The sequence below is a fragment of the Ictidomys tridecemlineatus genome, chromosome 4 (assembly GCF_052094955.1).
Source record: "Ictidomys tridecemlineatus isolate mIctTri1 chromosome 4, mIctTri1.hap1, whole genome shotgun sequence".
Classification (NCBI taxonomy): Eukaryota; Metazoa; Chordata; class Mammalia; order Rodentia; family Sciuridae; genus Ictidomys; species Ictidomys tridecemlineatus.
In genome coordinates, this window is record NC_135480.1 from 127,834,568 (window position 1) to 127,851,393 (window position 16,826).

A 16,826-nucleotide genomic window follows, 5' to 3' on the forward strand; every position below is an offset into this window, starting at 1 on the left:
GCAAAAGAAATCCTAGCTTTCATGCTAAGTTTTGCATTAAGTACAGTGATGGACAAGAGAGTCTCTTACAGGTGACTTCATCTTTCTAGGAAGTGGTCAGCTACTTACTCAGATGCCTCAGACACTGGCCAGTGTCAGCAAATGACCCATCACCAGAGAAAATTCTAATGATCTGAATCAGACCAGAGTGGCTACAGGGATGGAAAGAGTTGGGCTTCATTTAACCTGAACATTACAGTAGACAAAGCAATGGAATGATTTGAAGTTAAATTCCTACAATTTCTTGAGATAACAGCCAAGGGGTGGGGGGAGAGCCCCAGAAATCTTTCAAGCTGTTAGACTGAAAGGAACACCACACTTCAAAATACACAGACGGTACATCCTTCGCTTTGACATCCCCTAACAGCCAAAATTATATCTGTTCTACACACTGGCATGTGGTAGAATTGGATTGATTTGCCCTGACAGCTCTCCCTGCTGGAACAATACTTGTCAGTCAGCCCTGGCAATGTTTGTATTTTCAAGAATCATTATGCAGAATGATTGTACAAAATCCTGGCAGGTGGGCCAGACAGTCTTATCTGCCTACCCCTCTGACGCTGGGTCCCTAAATTCTAAAGTTCTTTCCACCTCTCAAGTCTTGAAAACATCTCTTCAACACCCCACTTAGAAGCCAGAGGACCTTCTATAAGACCCAGACTCCATGTATCCTCCCAAGCTGCTTTCCCTGGCTACAGTCTCTGACTCAATTCTATAGAAAGGCAGATGCTTAGTGGAATTCATACCAATAACATGTGGTCTACATTTGAAAGATGGAGGGTCACCAACAAGATATGTGGATGCACTCCAACTGTTTTCCTTCTGTCTGTCCAGTTTATACACTGAGCAGCTAAGCCCTGTGATAGTTCTTCTTTAATAGGATTATACAGGGACTCAAATTTTAAAAGTCATACCTTTAAAGGATTTTTACAATACTTCCAGAATCTTTCAAATCAATACACTTTCCCCCTCATTCACCACTGAAGTATCTATGTGAAAGGAACTGTGTTTGGAGCTGTGGAAGATTTGAGAATGAAGGAAGACGGGGAAGTCAATGGTCATTCATTGTGTGTCAGTTGTGTGCTAGGCATTGAATTAAGCATTTTGCCTACACTATCTTATTGAAAGATCCTGACTGACCTAGAGAGAAACATCACTGTATCCATTCTGGGGGTACCATAACTGAGTCTTAGAGATGTTAAGTGACTTCCCCAAAGTCACACACCTGGAAAGTAGATAAGGGATGCCAAATTTGACTCTGAAGTACATGTAGTCTGCCCCAGTAGAATGTGGTTCTTTTCCTCAAGTGGACAGTCTAATAGGGAGATGAGGAAAGAATTTGTAAAAGCATTTGTAAAAGGCAGAACATGAAAAATGTCATGACAGATGTAAAAAATATAGGGTTAAAATGTGTTGAAGGAAAAATAAAACAAATCCATTGAGTATAGTCTATAAATTGAGGATGTATCATTTCAATTTTCCCATTCTAAGTTAAGCAGGGATTGAAATATTGGCTGGAGAAGAGATTGTTGGATGTAATGAATCATGACTTTTCCAGAATGCCAGGATGTCACTGACTTGGTCACACACTGGTCTGTCATTGGAAGACATGCCAGCATTAAAATCTCAAACCTGAAAATTATTTAGGTTGAGCCAAATGAATCTTCCATTCTCGCCAGTCAAAAACACACAGTACTGGCTATTTCATCTGTTCCAACCTAATTTATTGATAGATCATATCTTTTAGAGAACTTGTGAATCTTAGAAAATAATTCATATTTTGTAACTTAAAAAAACAGTAGGGAAAGCAATGCATGCACATGACAGCAAATTAAGCATGAATGAAGAGCTTATGATGGAAAGAATTTGTGCCCTTCTGCATTCTTCCCTACCCTCCATTTCATTTATTAAGACATGGATTTCCCACTTTATAACAGGATGAGATCACTCACACCCCTTCCCACCTCTTGCCAGCAATTGAGAGTTTTATTGTTTTAGGTTCTTCTAGTGACTATCAAACTTAATCTCTATTACAGCCAGTGTCCTGATTCTCTGATGATGAAGGTGTTAGGACTTTCATGTTCCCTTGACTCCAGTCACTTCCCATATTCTTCAGCTGTACTTTCATTGTAACAGTGTCAAAATTTATATTCAGTTTACAATATGATACAATTATGTGTCTTATGATTCTGAAAACTGAAAAGCAACAAACAGAACTTTCTATGAATATAGCCATCTTAATACCACACTGTACAATGCTAAGCAGGTGCTAAGACATTTTCTTTCCCATGTGTCTAATGCCAAGCAGAGAAGGGGGTAGGGAGTCCCTTTCATTAAGCTAGAGTGATTTCTCTTTCCTAGCATGAAGATTTTCCAGCATCCAATTCAAGTAAGTAGGTTTTTTTCATTTATGCTGCTGATACTTAGTGGGCTTCTAATTTGAGGTCTAGGGTAAATTTTGAATACTGAAAAATCATCTTCTGTTTTTTCCTTTGATAATCTGATCCCTATGATTTTTCTATGTCCTCATTTTTATCTGAAAATATTAACTATGATATGTCACCCCTCATGAGTTGATACTCTACTTCTTTTTTTTCCTTCCCCAACATTTTCTGCCTCAGTCTTTTTTGTTCCATTTTATGGAAAATATTCTTTAATAGCTTCTAGACCTTCAATTGAAATTTATATTTCAACCATCATATTTATGATTACTATGAATTTCTTCTTATTCTCTCATAATTCCTTTTTCATGGCTACATATCTTTATTTTAAGTACATACAATTCTCAAAACACAGAACCCTATATTCCTTTAAAATTCCCTTCTGCTTTCTGAAATCCTTGTTTCCTCCAAGGTCAGTTTTTCTCTGAATCTCTTCTTTCAGGTAGAGTTGTCCTCAGATGCAGAGTTGATCTCAAACCCCATTCAAATTTAGGAATTTAAGATTGGACAGCCAATATGGGTTTAACGTGCCCTTTGTCAGGATTTCTGTTTATAGATAGAAACTCTCTACATGAAGTCTGACTAGGAACTAGATCTCTAGTAGGCATGTAGAAGGGGGCCTTACTTTCGAGTGAGCAGGTAGAGTGGCATGTAACTGTGCTAAGTGCAAGGAAACAACATTGTGATGCCCCAACGCCCATTCCACACACACAGCCTCCATAGTGATTTGGCAGTCTTCAAGGAAGTTTCTTAGACTTTATTTATTTATTCATTTGGGCTGAGTTACTTGATACTCTGCCAGTCTGGAGGTAGGGTGGTGCACACCACTAAGACAGTCACCATTCACCAGGGTTAAGTGCTTTCTCACTTCTCTCTGCTGCACCTGTCTTGCTCATTGGCTCAAATGTGGAGCCATTCCAGGCTCTACCAGAAGGGCAGTCCCTCTTCCAGTGCAGACCTCCAGAATACTCTTGAGTTGAATGCTTGATGTGGCAACTATATGTCATCTCTCTTTCAGAAATCTGTTGAGAAATCTCATCCATTAGGAGATCTTCCTCTTCAACAGTTCACTGTTTATGGATAAAAGGCAAATAGTCATGCCTCACCAACCTGAATTTGCATTATCTTCAATCACTTTCTAAGGAAGTCTCTGCAGACCAGTTGAAATGTTCTCTAAGAATTCAAACAGTGTACCTGAAGACTGTAAGCAACCTATTCATTTTATAAATGAGGACAGCAAGGCACAGTAAAGATATCAGGTTCTCAGAACTGAGCTTTCCAATTGGCTTTCCCTCAATCCAGTGCCATTTTCATTATACACCAATCCTTCTCCTTGTAAACATTTATTAACCAAACTATATATATTCCAAAAGTATAAGTATAGAGGAAGGTAGGGAAGAAAAAGACTATCTGAAGCCAATGGAATATTACTATAGCTTATTCCCAGGAGTTAAGTCACCGCTTCTCTGCAGCTATCAGATTTATTTCTTTTGTCCCTTGCTTAACTACATCCTTTATCTTTGATGAGCTGCAAAGCCAGGAGCATGAACTCATGTCCAGAAGCACTGGTGCTAAAGGCAGTTTACGAGTTGGAAGCAGATTTATAATGCGAGAGTCATGGTGCTTGGGTTCCTTTCCTCTCTTGTCTTTATGAAAAAGACTTGTTTTGTGTGCCTCTGTTAGCTGGAAGAATTCCAAACTTGGCAGTTAATGCTACAAATTCTGTTTGTATGATAAAAAATGTAAAACTAAGTCACATTTACCGGATCATATCACTCCAAAAGGAGAGAATTATTCCACTATTGGGCTTTAGGGTCCTGTTGGGAATTCTGTAAAGGGTCAGACGGATCTGGCTTTTGGTGGCTCACCAGGTTTTATAATAAAGTGCCTTACAGAAATTGTCATCTCCTGGGAGAACTTTCTCTGTTTGAAGGGAATTACTTATGCTGGGTGGTTAAAAATTCTATTCTTACATATTAATATGAGTTACTTACATCTGGAATTGTCATGGTCTAAAGTATTCTGAGTAAATTGTATTGAAGAAATTCATTCAAGAATAAGTCATTGTTAAATTATACAGTATGCTAAGCTTGAGAAAGTTGTCAACTGATGGCACTTTGTCCTTATGGCTATGGTTAAAATATTCCGTGTTTCTGGCAGAACTTGACTGAAAATAACAGAAGTTCAGATAAGTGATGGAGAGGTGGGCTTCCTAATGGAGGAGATTTCTGAACAGATTTCTAAAAGATAACTGGTACATATTTGTCAATGAGTGAAACATGGTGAAAGAATCTTCCACTCAGAGTCTGTGATGGAGGAGGGTCTGCTGTGTTTGGTGGAACCTGAAATGGCTCCAGGTTGGAGTCAGCAAACAAGACAGGTGCAGCAAAGGGAAGAAGTGGGAAAGGGCTTGAACACAGGGAGGTATGACTGTAGCAGTGGTGTGCACTTCTACCTCCATTCTGTCAGAGCACCACATTGTCTATTATTTATCCTGGCTGAAAAGAAAAGATAATCATCTAGTTTGTGGTGATGCTAGTAAGCAAAACTACAGTATGACCAGTTGCATAAAAGCACACAGTTCCTAATGATCATGAAAACAAATTGCTTTATTATTAGGTTATCCATCTCCAAAACTGTTTATCCTCATTTTGGAGTGTAACACTTCTATCTATAAGAGAGTTTAACAGTATGCCATGTTATGTCAACGGCAGACTTATACATATCATTTTGACCTCGTGTCTTGATAGGATGAAGAGGCTACATCATATGATTGACCTGTACCATCTGGGTTTTCATAAGTACACACTGTGATGTTTGCACAGTGATGAAATTGCCCAACAATAATTTTTTAAGAATGTATTGTTAAGTGACACATGACTACAGTTTGCAAGAAACAATAGAGTGTTCCTTGTATTTTGTCCCTCTGCCTTATGAATGTGCACATGATGATAAGGCAATGAACAGGAGTGAGACCCTGACAAGCTCAGATGAAACTACCCCCGCTACACAAAAACCAATTAAGGTAAGGGGGAAGGTAAGGGAGGACAGTATCCTATGGGCAAGGCCAGGCAGGTGATAGAGGAAGCAGAGAGTGAAAATGGCCACAATTTACAGAAAGGGATTAAGAGACAGAATGGAAGCCTCAGTTCAATCACAGCCATCAACTAACTACACGACTTACAGCAATTCACTTAATGCATTTGTCCCCTTTCATTTCTTTCCTCTCACTGCAAAATGGGAATAAAAATACCTGACCTCCACCACCTCATGGGGCACTACTGAGAACAAAATGGTATTCTAAATAAAAAGCACTCCAAACAATGAAAATGTACTATAAATGTTATATGGCATGACCACTGCGATTTAGCAATTTGGCACTCAAGATTACACAGTGCCTCACAGATACATTTTATTGGTTCAATTTAATGCTAAATATTACAAACTACGATAATAATGGGGCCTTCTGTTCTCAGAGCACTTTAAGGCTCATAAAGAACACTCACATGATATTTTATTTGAGCTTTAAAATAACTCTGTGAAATAGACTGTGAAAATACCCTGAGTTCCATTTTACAGCTGAGGAAACAGAGGTGTAGAGAGTTCAAGGGGCCCATCCATGACTATAAAGCGTGTCAGTCACAAGTTGGACTTCACCTGGCCTTCTGATTCCAAATTCAATGTTCCTTACACTAAGGCAGCATAGGAAGCATTCTGGAGACCAAGAATCAAGAAAGGAAAAAAAAATCATTCTAAGATAAAACTTGTACATAAGATGCTAAAATCAATGCAAGATGTTAGTGCAAAAATAGTGTCAAGCATTTGTCTACTGGAACAATATAAACTCAAGAAATGTGGATAGTAACTATTGGAAAGGCTTCATGCATAAAAATGGTCTAGGCTGAGATGGGAAAAATGTATTTGTTTGAATTGGTGAAACTATGAATCCATAGTTACCTTCTCAGAGCAGGTAACTTTGGATTCATATGAATCCTGGCATCTAAGGTCAGAAGATGTTGTCAAGTGTCACCTTCCCTTTGGTCCATGTCAGCTCAGAGAGGACTTAAAGAGGGGGAAGCCACCAAGGCATGAGGCAAGGTGGTGGTACTAGGATTGTTCTGCCTAATCAGAGGTGTAATGAGTAAAGGGGGATATACACTTCAAGATGTTTACATAGGTAAGTGGGACCACATCACAGAGAGCATGAAGGTTGGATGAGTGGTATAGAGTACATCATTTAAGCAGATGGGAGATATTAAAGGTTCCTGAACAAGTGGAAGGCATATATAAGCAGCATAATATATGGCAAATGCACAGTGTATTAAATGGAAGTACCCAGTGCTCGCTTTGGCAGCACATATACTAAAATTGGAACGATACAGAGAAGATTAGCATGACTCCTGCGCAAGGATGACACGCAAATTCATGAAGCGTTCCATATTTTTGGGAAAATAAACAAGGAGAGAAATGAATTACAGTAAATGGGGTAGAGAGAGAAGATGTAAGGGAAGGGGAGGGGGGATAGTAGGGGATAGGAAAGGTAGCAGAATACAACAATTACTAATAGGGCATTATGTAAAATTGTGGATGTGTAATCGACGTGATTCTGCAATCTGCATTTGGGGTAAAATTGGGAGTTCATAACTCACTTCAATCTAATGTATGTAATATGATATGTCAAGAGCTTTGTAATGTTGTGAACAACCAATAAAAAAATTAAATAAATAAATGGAAGTACCCAGTAGCAGAGAGACTAGCTAGGAGATTGTTGCCTTAATAAAAGCATAATGATGAAGTTCTAGATGACAGTGTTAGCAATGAAAATAAAAGGAAGCTATAAATCCTAACAGCCGAGTTACTTGATAATCAGAGAAAAAATTATTGATTCAGCTATGATACTCCACATGACTCTCAGAGACACAAGTGGCTTTCTCAATCATATTTCCCCTTAACCATGCTGCCAAACTCAATGATGCAGAGTTGCCACAGCAAGAGTACATTAAATATCACAGTTTTTTGTTTTAAAATAAAAGGTCCTTTATTCACCCCTTGTTTTTCTATCCAAGAAGACTTCTCAGAGGTAAAAGAATGATACACATGGATAAACACCATTTGGATCACCTTCAGATCTTTTCAGAGCAGGCAACTATGGATTCATAGGAATCCCAGCATCTAAGGTCAGAAGATGTTGTCGAGTGTCACCTTTCATTTGGTCCGTGTCAGCTCAGGGAGATGCAGGTGAAGATGAGGATTAGAAGCAGAAGCCCCCAGTGTGGAGTAGAGAGAAGAAGGAGAAGGGGCAGAGGGACATGGACAAGGACAGCAGTGGTGGATGGTGCTATGGTTTGGGCGTGTTGCCTGGAATTCATGTGTTGGAAACTTCACTCCCAAAGTCAGATATTAATGGCCTTGGAGTTAGGGCCTTTGGAAGGTAGTTGGTGTTAGATGAAGTCATGAGGGTGGAGCCCCCATAAAAGCATTAGTGGTTTTCACTTGTTCCATCTTGCCTTGTGATGCCTTCTGCCATGTTATAAAGAAGCAAGAAAGTCTTCTCCACAGGCTGAATAGGTTCCAGCACTATGTTCTTAGATTTCCCAGCTTCCAGAACTATGAGCTAAGTAAACATCTCTTTCTTATAAATTACCTAATCTCAGGCATTTTGTTATAGCAACAGATGACTAAAACAGGTAGAGACTAGATTCTAATATCTTGATTCTTTGATCCATGTGGAGTCTTGGTGCTTGATGCTGCCTGTCTAGCACTTCTCATCTGAAGCCCTATCCCAAAGCATAAAGGTTAATGACTAAAATTGGTCCCCTTTCTTTATTTGGCAGGTGTGCTTACAGGCAAGGTGACCTTGGAACCATAGCTACAGCCTGCATTTTTATAAGTGAATTTTAACTAAAATTTACTTCCTCTGTAAATTTCAGCAGTAGTGCTGTGCTTTCCCCTCACACTTTATTTTTCTATGTGAGTGTCACACACATGTGCACACCTAGACAGCTCACATGCCAAATGAGCAGCTGCTTGCCAGTCAATGGAGTCACATTGCTCTGTAAGGATGATGTGTGAAATAAGTCATCTCAGATAAGGTGGGCAGAGGTATGCATGATGTAATCAATGTAAATGGGACTTTTCTCTCTCCTGTGCCTGTTTTGTTGGCTTATTGAGCAGAGGAGTGAACAAGCTTCACTGAGTGCAGCGCTATGTTTAGGAAAAGACCTTTCTTTTCATTGTCATTATATGTTGTAATAACCACATGAAAATGTCACCCTTAGATACACCTTGGTTGGACAAAGCAGGCGACCTGCTTTGGTCAAAATCTGACAGAATGCCTTCCTTTTACCATGAAAATGTCAATGGCAATTATATAAACAGTACTCCCTAGGAAAGTACACCAGAGTCAGAGCCCCTCTGGGGGCTGCTCAGGCTGTGGACAAGCTTAATCACTGTCACAATATCTGCAGCACCTCACAGCATCTCCCCGAGAGCTGATCATTACAATGCTCCACGCCAGGCAGCTGTCACTGAGGCCAGGGAGCTGTCCAGCCCAATGCTGCTTTCACTGAACATGTTCATGGACGATTATTCCACCAAATGGTCTCCAGAAATGACAACTGAAGCCACGTCCCTGAAAGCTTCGTTATATTATTTCATGGAATTTCAGTAATCAATGAAAAGGAGGATTTGTGAAAAAAAGGGATGTTTATTTGGGGTCAAATGCGCTCGTGTAATAATAATTGATAGTGTGCGCACGAAAACGGTTTATCACTCATGAAATCATTCAACTCCCCATGAGGACAGCTAAACCCCCCAATATTAAACCTCTATCCAAAACCAACCAAAGCCAATCAGCAGGCCTGATTGTTTAAATAAGAAATGTGCAGTAGGAGGAAAACTACAAGACACTGGGATAGTAGGAGACTCCGGAAGGCTAATTAATAGGACCAGGAGAAGGCAGTATGACAGACTCTCGCACCCAAGTGAGCTGGCAGCCCTAACTAATTAGCAACAATTAATTTTATGGTAGGAGCAAGAACACATGTATTATGTTCTATAAATGCTTAATGGATGTCACCATAAATCATTCCCATGTCTCCCCTGAAATTCAACTTGAAAGCAGGCTGACTCAAAATCTCCAGAAATTAACAAAATAGACCAGCTAAGCCCGGGATCTTATTATCAAAAATTTTTCTCTCTGCCATTTGGCCTTCAACTAATCTCTGCTGTCATATTCCAAGTCAGCTTCCACAGGCTCAGCCACACCCAAGCCTTGAATCTGGGCTGATTAAGGATGGTAAGAAATGATCAACTTCAGTTCTGCTCTTGGATGGGCTCAGGGGTTCGCTGCACTGTAGCTAATGTGCCTCCTCCTATCAATTGGTAATGACTACACTGAACATTTTGTTGAAAAGGTTGGGGACTTAGTGCCACAATCAATTAGCAATATCTTCTGGATGCTAGGGTGATCACCCTGAATAGCTTTCTCTTGACTGGTGTTCTCCTAAACAACAACTTAGTTCCCTTCTGCATGGAGAACCCATTGTAAACCTCAGCCACATCCTTCTAGGTCCCTTCTTGAAATGGCTCCATTTTATTATCATGCCCTGATTTGCGTGGGATGCTCCTCTTAGGACAGAGTAACTGTTATTTGGGCTCTGATGTTCCATAAAACCTTCCTGTCATTTGAATCCACCAACAAGATTGGAATTCCTTGAAACAAAGGTAGACCTTCCCTGCCCTGTGGAGCACTTCACATTGCTGACTATGTACTAAGAGATTTCAAATGCCAGACTTTAGCCAGGCGCCTCCCACAGTTCTGAACCACCCCTAAGCCTCTTTCCTTTGACTGAACTTCTGTGTCCATCTTGTCACTCCAAATTCAAATGCCTCCTTTGTAATCATCTCTTTCATCTTGTGCAGGGTGTGTCTCCACTGATTCAGGAGAAATATAATGTCAATTAAGAAAATTCACATACACATGGTGGCACATGCATGTAATCCCAGCAGCTCAGGGATCTGAGGCAGGGGATCATAAGTTCAAAGCCAGCCTCAGCAACTTTGCAAGTCCCTAAGCAACTTAGCAAGACCCTGTCTCAAAATAAAAAATAAAAAGGGCTGGCTCAGTATTTAAGTAGTTTTGTTTATCTTCCAGAAAGTTTAATATCTTGGGATGCAAGGGGGAAATTAAAGTGTAAAATATGTGATTTCTCTTTCAAGGAAGATGGAATAGATATATTTTCCCACTAGGTACAACTAAAGACCCTGTTCAATATATATTAAACAAATATAATAAGTGGAGAGTGAAGAGAAGAAGGCAGATTGGCTAGAGATCTTGGAATGATAGGGTGATGAGTCCTCTAAAATTTCTTTGTGCCTTATGTATCCATATATTGGAGAAGAAGAAACCAGCAACCTGAAAATGTCAAAAGGCACAGAAAAATATTCCCAGAAAAAATCTACTTTCTCCTTCCAGAGTAGCAGGAAAGGGATATCCAAGCAAGGCAGAGAAATCTTATGCAATAACTGTTCTACTTCAGCTACCCCAGCTAACCACCACAGGAAAGTCATGGTCCTAACCCCAAAACAACAGCAAAAGCTGAGTGGGGTGGAAGGCTAGACTTGTAGTCTCATAAGGGAATAGGATGTCCAACTATGGCCCAAGGTGGTATCAAAGGAAGCCAAGATAGGCAGACAAGTCTTTTATTGCCATGGGCATTAACAATCTCTCACCCTCAAAGTATCCATTGACATATTGAAAGGAACCTGGATTCCCATCTTCACCCTATGGTAATAAGTATCGCCATTTTTCCCTCCAGGGATGACAGAGAAGGCCAGTGGGGAGTCATGAAGACCACCCAGCAGTAAAGAGACCACTTACTCCACCCCACTCTCCCTCACGCTATGGTGATGTCTCCTTTTCTCCTGCTAGAATAGTGTCAAATGGAGCCAGCTAAAACATAATCAGATCCAGAATCTTATAAAAAAAATAACCCAAGTGTCCATTTTTCAATAAAAAAGTATTTGTCAAACCAAGAACAAGAAAGATCTTAAACTAAATGGAAAAGTCCAATAGATGCCAACATCAAGTTGACAGGAATGTTAGAGTGATATGACAAAGATTTTAAAGCAGACCTAAAGCCTCTTCAATGAACAACCACAAGTACACTTTAAGTAAATGAAAAAGAAGTCTGAGCAAAGAAATATAGGACTAATGGATAAGCAAATGGAAATTTTAGAACTAAAAAATTCAATAATTAAAAATCTAAAAATTCATAAATGAGTTCAACTACAGAAGGAAGGGGACTGAAGAAAAGAATCAATAAGACAGACACCCCCCAAAATTACCCAATCTAAACAACATAAAGAAAATAGACTGAGGCAAATTTTTTAAAAGGAGTCCAAGGGAACTCTGGAAACAACAAAAAAATAATGTTTACACAATCCTAGAAGACAAAGAAGAAATGAATAAATCCAAAGAAACACACACTACTAAGATTATAGTAAAACTAAAGACAAAGAAAAAATCTGAAAAGCAATGAGAAAGAGATCATGTCTTACTGATAGGGGAGAAATTTGAATGACAGTGAGTTTCTCATAAGAAACAAGGGAGGCCAGAAGAAAGTAGCAATAGCCTTATTTAAGTGATGAAGAAAATAACTATTAATTAAGAATCCTATATCCAGAGAGGATATCCTTCAGGAACAAGAAGAGAATAAAGATACAGGTAAATACAGCACATTTTCCTTTTCCTCTTGAGTTTTCTAAATTATGTTTGGTAATTGAAGCAAAAAATTATTCATTGTCTGCTATGACTTTAAATATATGTAGAAGAAATATTTAAGAAATTATTATTTTATTTTTTGGTACCAGGGATTGAACCCAGAGGCACTTTACCACTGAGCCACATTCCCAGCACTTTTATGTTTTATTTTGAGACAGGGTCTCACTAAGTGGCTTAGGGCCTCACTAAGTTGCTGAGGCTGATCTCAAACTTGCAGTTCTCCTGTCTCAGCCTCTGTTTTAGTCATTTTTTTTCTGCTGTAACTAAAAGATCTGACAATAATTAAAGAGGAAGAAAATATTTCTTTGGGGGCTCACAACTTCAGAGGCCTCAAGTCCATCAATAGCCAGCTCCATTCCTCAGGGCTCCGGTTGAGGCAGAACATCACGGCAGCAGAGCGTGGCAGAGAAGTGACCCACATGGTGATCAGAAAGCAGTGAGAGACTCTACTCACCAGATACAAAATATATACCCCAAAGGCATATCCTCAATGAACATGTCTTCAGCTACACCATACCTGCCTCAGGTTAATCCCCATCTGGGAATTAATTACCACTCAGTTAATCCCTATCAGGGAATTAATTCACTGAATAGATTAAAGGCTCTCATAATCCAATAATTTCACTTCTAAGCCTTCTTGCATTGTCTTACACACGAGCGACTGGGGGACACCTCACATCCAAATCATAAGAGCCTCCTAAGTCACTGGAAATATAGATGTGGGGCACTGGGTTTACTTAAGACAATTATATAATAAATGAAAAAAAGAAAGCAAAAGGAAGTAAAGATGAGAAAGTTTTCCACTCTTCATTTAAACTGGTAAGATGTCAAAAACATTCTACTATGATAAGTTAAGTAAATATCATATTTCTAAAGCACACACTAAAAAGGTACACATAAAGATGCATGCAAAAGCACTATAGATAAAATTAAATGAAATTCTAAAGAAAAGTTCTATTCATGCAGAGGAAAGTAGGAAGAGGAAAATAGGAAAACAAAAACAACAGCAAAAAAGAATAAACCAACAATATCAACGAACGGTGGACTTAAGCCCTAATACATTAAAATTTTTCTTAAGTAGAATGATCTAAATATACCAATTAAAATGTAGAAATTAATAAATGAATTAAGAATACATCCCAACTATAGGCTATATATAAGAAATTCACTTAGAACATAACAACATAAGTTGGAAATAAAATAATGGAAGATTTATCATAGACACATTAATCAAAATATAGCATAAGAGGTTATATTTATAACAGATGAAGTAAACTTCAGAGCAAAGACAATAATCAGAGGGGAGATATTAAAAAATAATAAGGTCAATTCAACAAAAAGACATAGTAAACCCAAATGTAAATTCACTATTAAGAGAGCTGAAAAATATGTAAAAAAAATCCCACTGATATAATTGAAAATAAAAATAGACACACAATGTAACTGAAGATGTCAACAACTGCCTTTCAATTATTGATAAAATTTTCTAGATACAAAAATTGATAAACATAGGATATAATTGACATTTATAGGACACTCCACTCAACAACAGTAGGACACACATTCTTTCTGCATCCTTACAAAATATATACAAATATCTTGTACTATGAAATAAGCAATAACAAATTTAAGTTATTGGAAACCACAGAGTGTGTTCTCTGAACACAAGGAAATAAAAATGGAAATCATAACAAAATGATAATGGGAAAGTCTTTAAACACTGGAATATTAAACAGCATATTTCTAAATAGCCTATGGATCAATGGGAAAGTCTCAAGGGAAACTTTTAAACACTGCATTGAACAGAATAAAAATGAAAAAAAAAACATAGCAAAATTTGTGGGATACGGATAACATAGAGAAAAATTTATAGAACTAATGCTCACATCAGGAGAAGAAAAAATATTAACAAAAAACTAACAAAAAGAAGTAGATATCAACAGAATTTAAACCAAAAAACAAGGAGCCAAAAAGCTAGTTTGAAAAAAAAAACAATATAATTCACAATCAATATAATTTGCAAGACTGGAAAAGATAAGGAGGGAAAAGGATAACAAGGGAACACTTCAAACAACTCTACACATAAATTCCACAACTTGGAAGGGACCAAATTTTTTGAAAAGCATGAACTACCACATATGAGATACCTAATATGAAAGATTGAACAGCTCTGTGGCTTTTAAGGAAATTGAATTTATAATTAATAATCCCAAATGGAATATCCAATACCAGATGGTTTCACTGAGAATTCTACCAAACATCTAAAGATTTAATGCCATTTCCACACAATCTTTTTCAATAAAAGAGAGGGGAATACTTACAAATTCATTTATAAAGTTGGTATTACCTTGATGTCAAAATCAGGTGAAGATAGCACAAACACATGAATGGATGGAAGGAAGAAAGGAAGGAACGGAGGGAGGGAGGGAAGGAGGAAAAGAAAAAGAAAACGACAAACACCTCACGTAAAGATTGATACAAAAATTCTTTGAAAAACATTGGCAAAAAGAATTCAGCAATGTATAAAAAGCATGATGCACTATGACCAAGTGGGGTTTATTGCAGAGACATAAGCATGGTTCCATATTTTTAAAAATCAGCCATGAAGCACATATTAAAGGGTTAAGCAAGAAAAATGGTATAATGTAATCAACTAATGTAGAAAAAAAATGACAATTTTCAACATTTATTCATGATAAGGACACTCAAAAAGCTAAGCATATGAAGTAGCTGCCTCAATTTTCAATAGAGAATCTACCAAAAAAGAGTACTCTTAACTTTATGTTTAATGGTAAAAGACAGAATGCATTCCCTCTAAGATTGGGAACAAGTCAAGGATGTCAGCTCTCTCCATTCCCATTCAACACAGCAGTGGAAGTTTAACCCAGTGCAATGGTGCAATACAAGAGAATAAAAAGCAAACAGAATAAAAAAGTAATAAAAATGTCTTTATTTTAAAAGGCCTTGACCATCCTCTTAGAAAATCCTGTATAATCTAACAAAAATAATCCTAGGATAAGTGAGTTCAGCAAGGTCCCAGAATACAAATAAATATGAAATTAATCATATTTTTGTAAGCTAACAATGAATAAATGGACAGCAAAATAAAAAATACAATACCACTTTAAACTTCTCCCCTCAAAATGAAGTATTTAAGTATAAATCTAACAAAACTTGTGTGGGATTTGTATGCTGAAAACTCTAATGCCAATTGAAGAAATGAGAAAAATACTATGTTCATGGATTAGACAACATAATAAATATTTCAGTTGTCTCCAAACTGCTTTACAAAGTTTAACACAAAATTTATGGAAATCCCAGTGAGACTTCTTGTAGACATTGACAGCACTATTCTAAAATGTATATAGAAATGCAGAACATATACAGGATAGTGTTTTAGTCAGCCTTTTTTTTTTTTTGCTACTTTGTTGAAAAGACCTGACAAGAACAATTGGAGAAGGAAAAGTTTATTTGGGGGCTCACAGTTTTAGAGGTCTCAGTCTATAGATAGTTTATTAAATTGCTGGGGGCTTGAGGTGAGGTAGAACATCATGGTGGAAGAGTATGGTTGAGGAAAGCAACTCAGAACATTGCAACACAGATGCATAGGGAAGGGAGGCAGGGAGAATGGGGAGAGCAAGAGGGAGAGCAAGAGGGCTCCTCTAAACAAGGATATATATATACTCCAAAGGCACATCCCACAGGGACCCACCTCCAGCCTACCTGCCTACAGTTACCACTCAGTTCATCCCTGTCAGGGGATTAATGAACTGATAGGTTAAGGCTCTCATAACCCAATAATTTCACCTCTAAACCTTCTCACGTTGTCTCACACATGGGCTTTTGGGGGAAATAACATATCTAAACCACAAAAGATAGCTAGAAATATGTTTTAAGCCAAGCTCAGTGGTGCATGCCTGTAATGCCAGTAGCTCGGGAGGCTGAGGAAGGAGGATCCCAAGGTCAAAGCCAGCCTCAGTAAATGCAAGGTGCTAAGCAATACAGTGAGAGCCTGTCTCTAAATAAAATATACAATAAGGTTGGGGATGTGGCTCAATGGCTGATATATATATATATATATATATATATATATATATATATATATATATATATATATAATAAAATGGCAAGAATCACACCACTTAATTTCAAAACTTATACAGCTAAAATCAGGAATAAATGTATAAACTGGTGGAGCAGAGTAGAAAATCTAAAAATAGATTCACAGATAAATCCAACTTTTTTGACAAATATTCAAGAGCAATTCAATGGAAGAAAAGATAGCTGTAGTGGGTATATAAGTTTGGCTCTTTAAAGATATGGTTGCATAATCTCATAATTGGACTTTATTTGAAGGAAGAGATTTTGCAAATATAAATAAAGTAATAATTTCATAGATAAGGTCATCCTGGACTACAGTGAGCCCGAAATCCAATGATGAATGTCTTCATAAATAGAGACAAAAGAAGAAGACAGAGAATGGCAATTATGAGGGGAAAAGCCACGTGAAGATAGATGCAGAGGTGGGAGAGATGGTCTATTAACAAGAAAGACTAGGGATT

The 16,826-nt window shown here is 37.9% G+C and overlaps 1 protein-coding gene and 1 non-coding gene across 8 annotated transcripts in view; one reads left to right on the plus strand and one right to left on the minus strand.

Annotated features, from left to right (window-relative positions):
* Ntrk2 (neurotrophic receptor tyrosine kinase 2) overlaps positions 1–16,826 on the minus strand; it is a 355,622-nt gene that overhangs the window by 96,739 nt on the left and 242,057 nt on the right. The window lies entirely within an intron of this gene.
* LOC120890228 (U6 spliceosomal RNA) lies at positions 6,819–6,925 on the plus strand. The gene has a single exon (XR_005734469.1). It is a non-coding gene; the product is annotated as a U6 spliceosomal RNA (small nuclear RNA).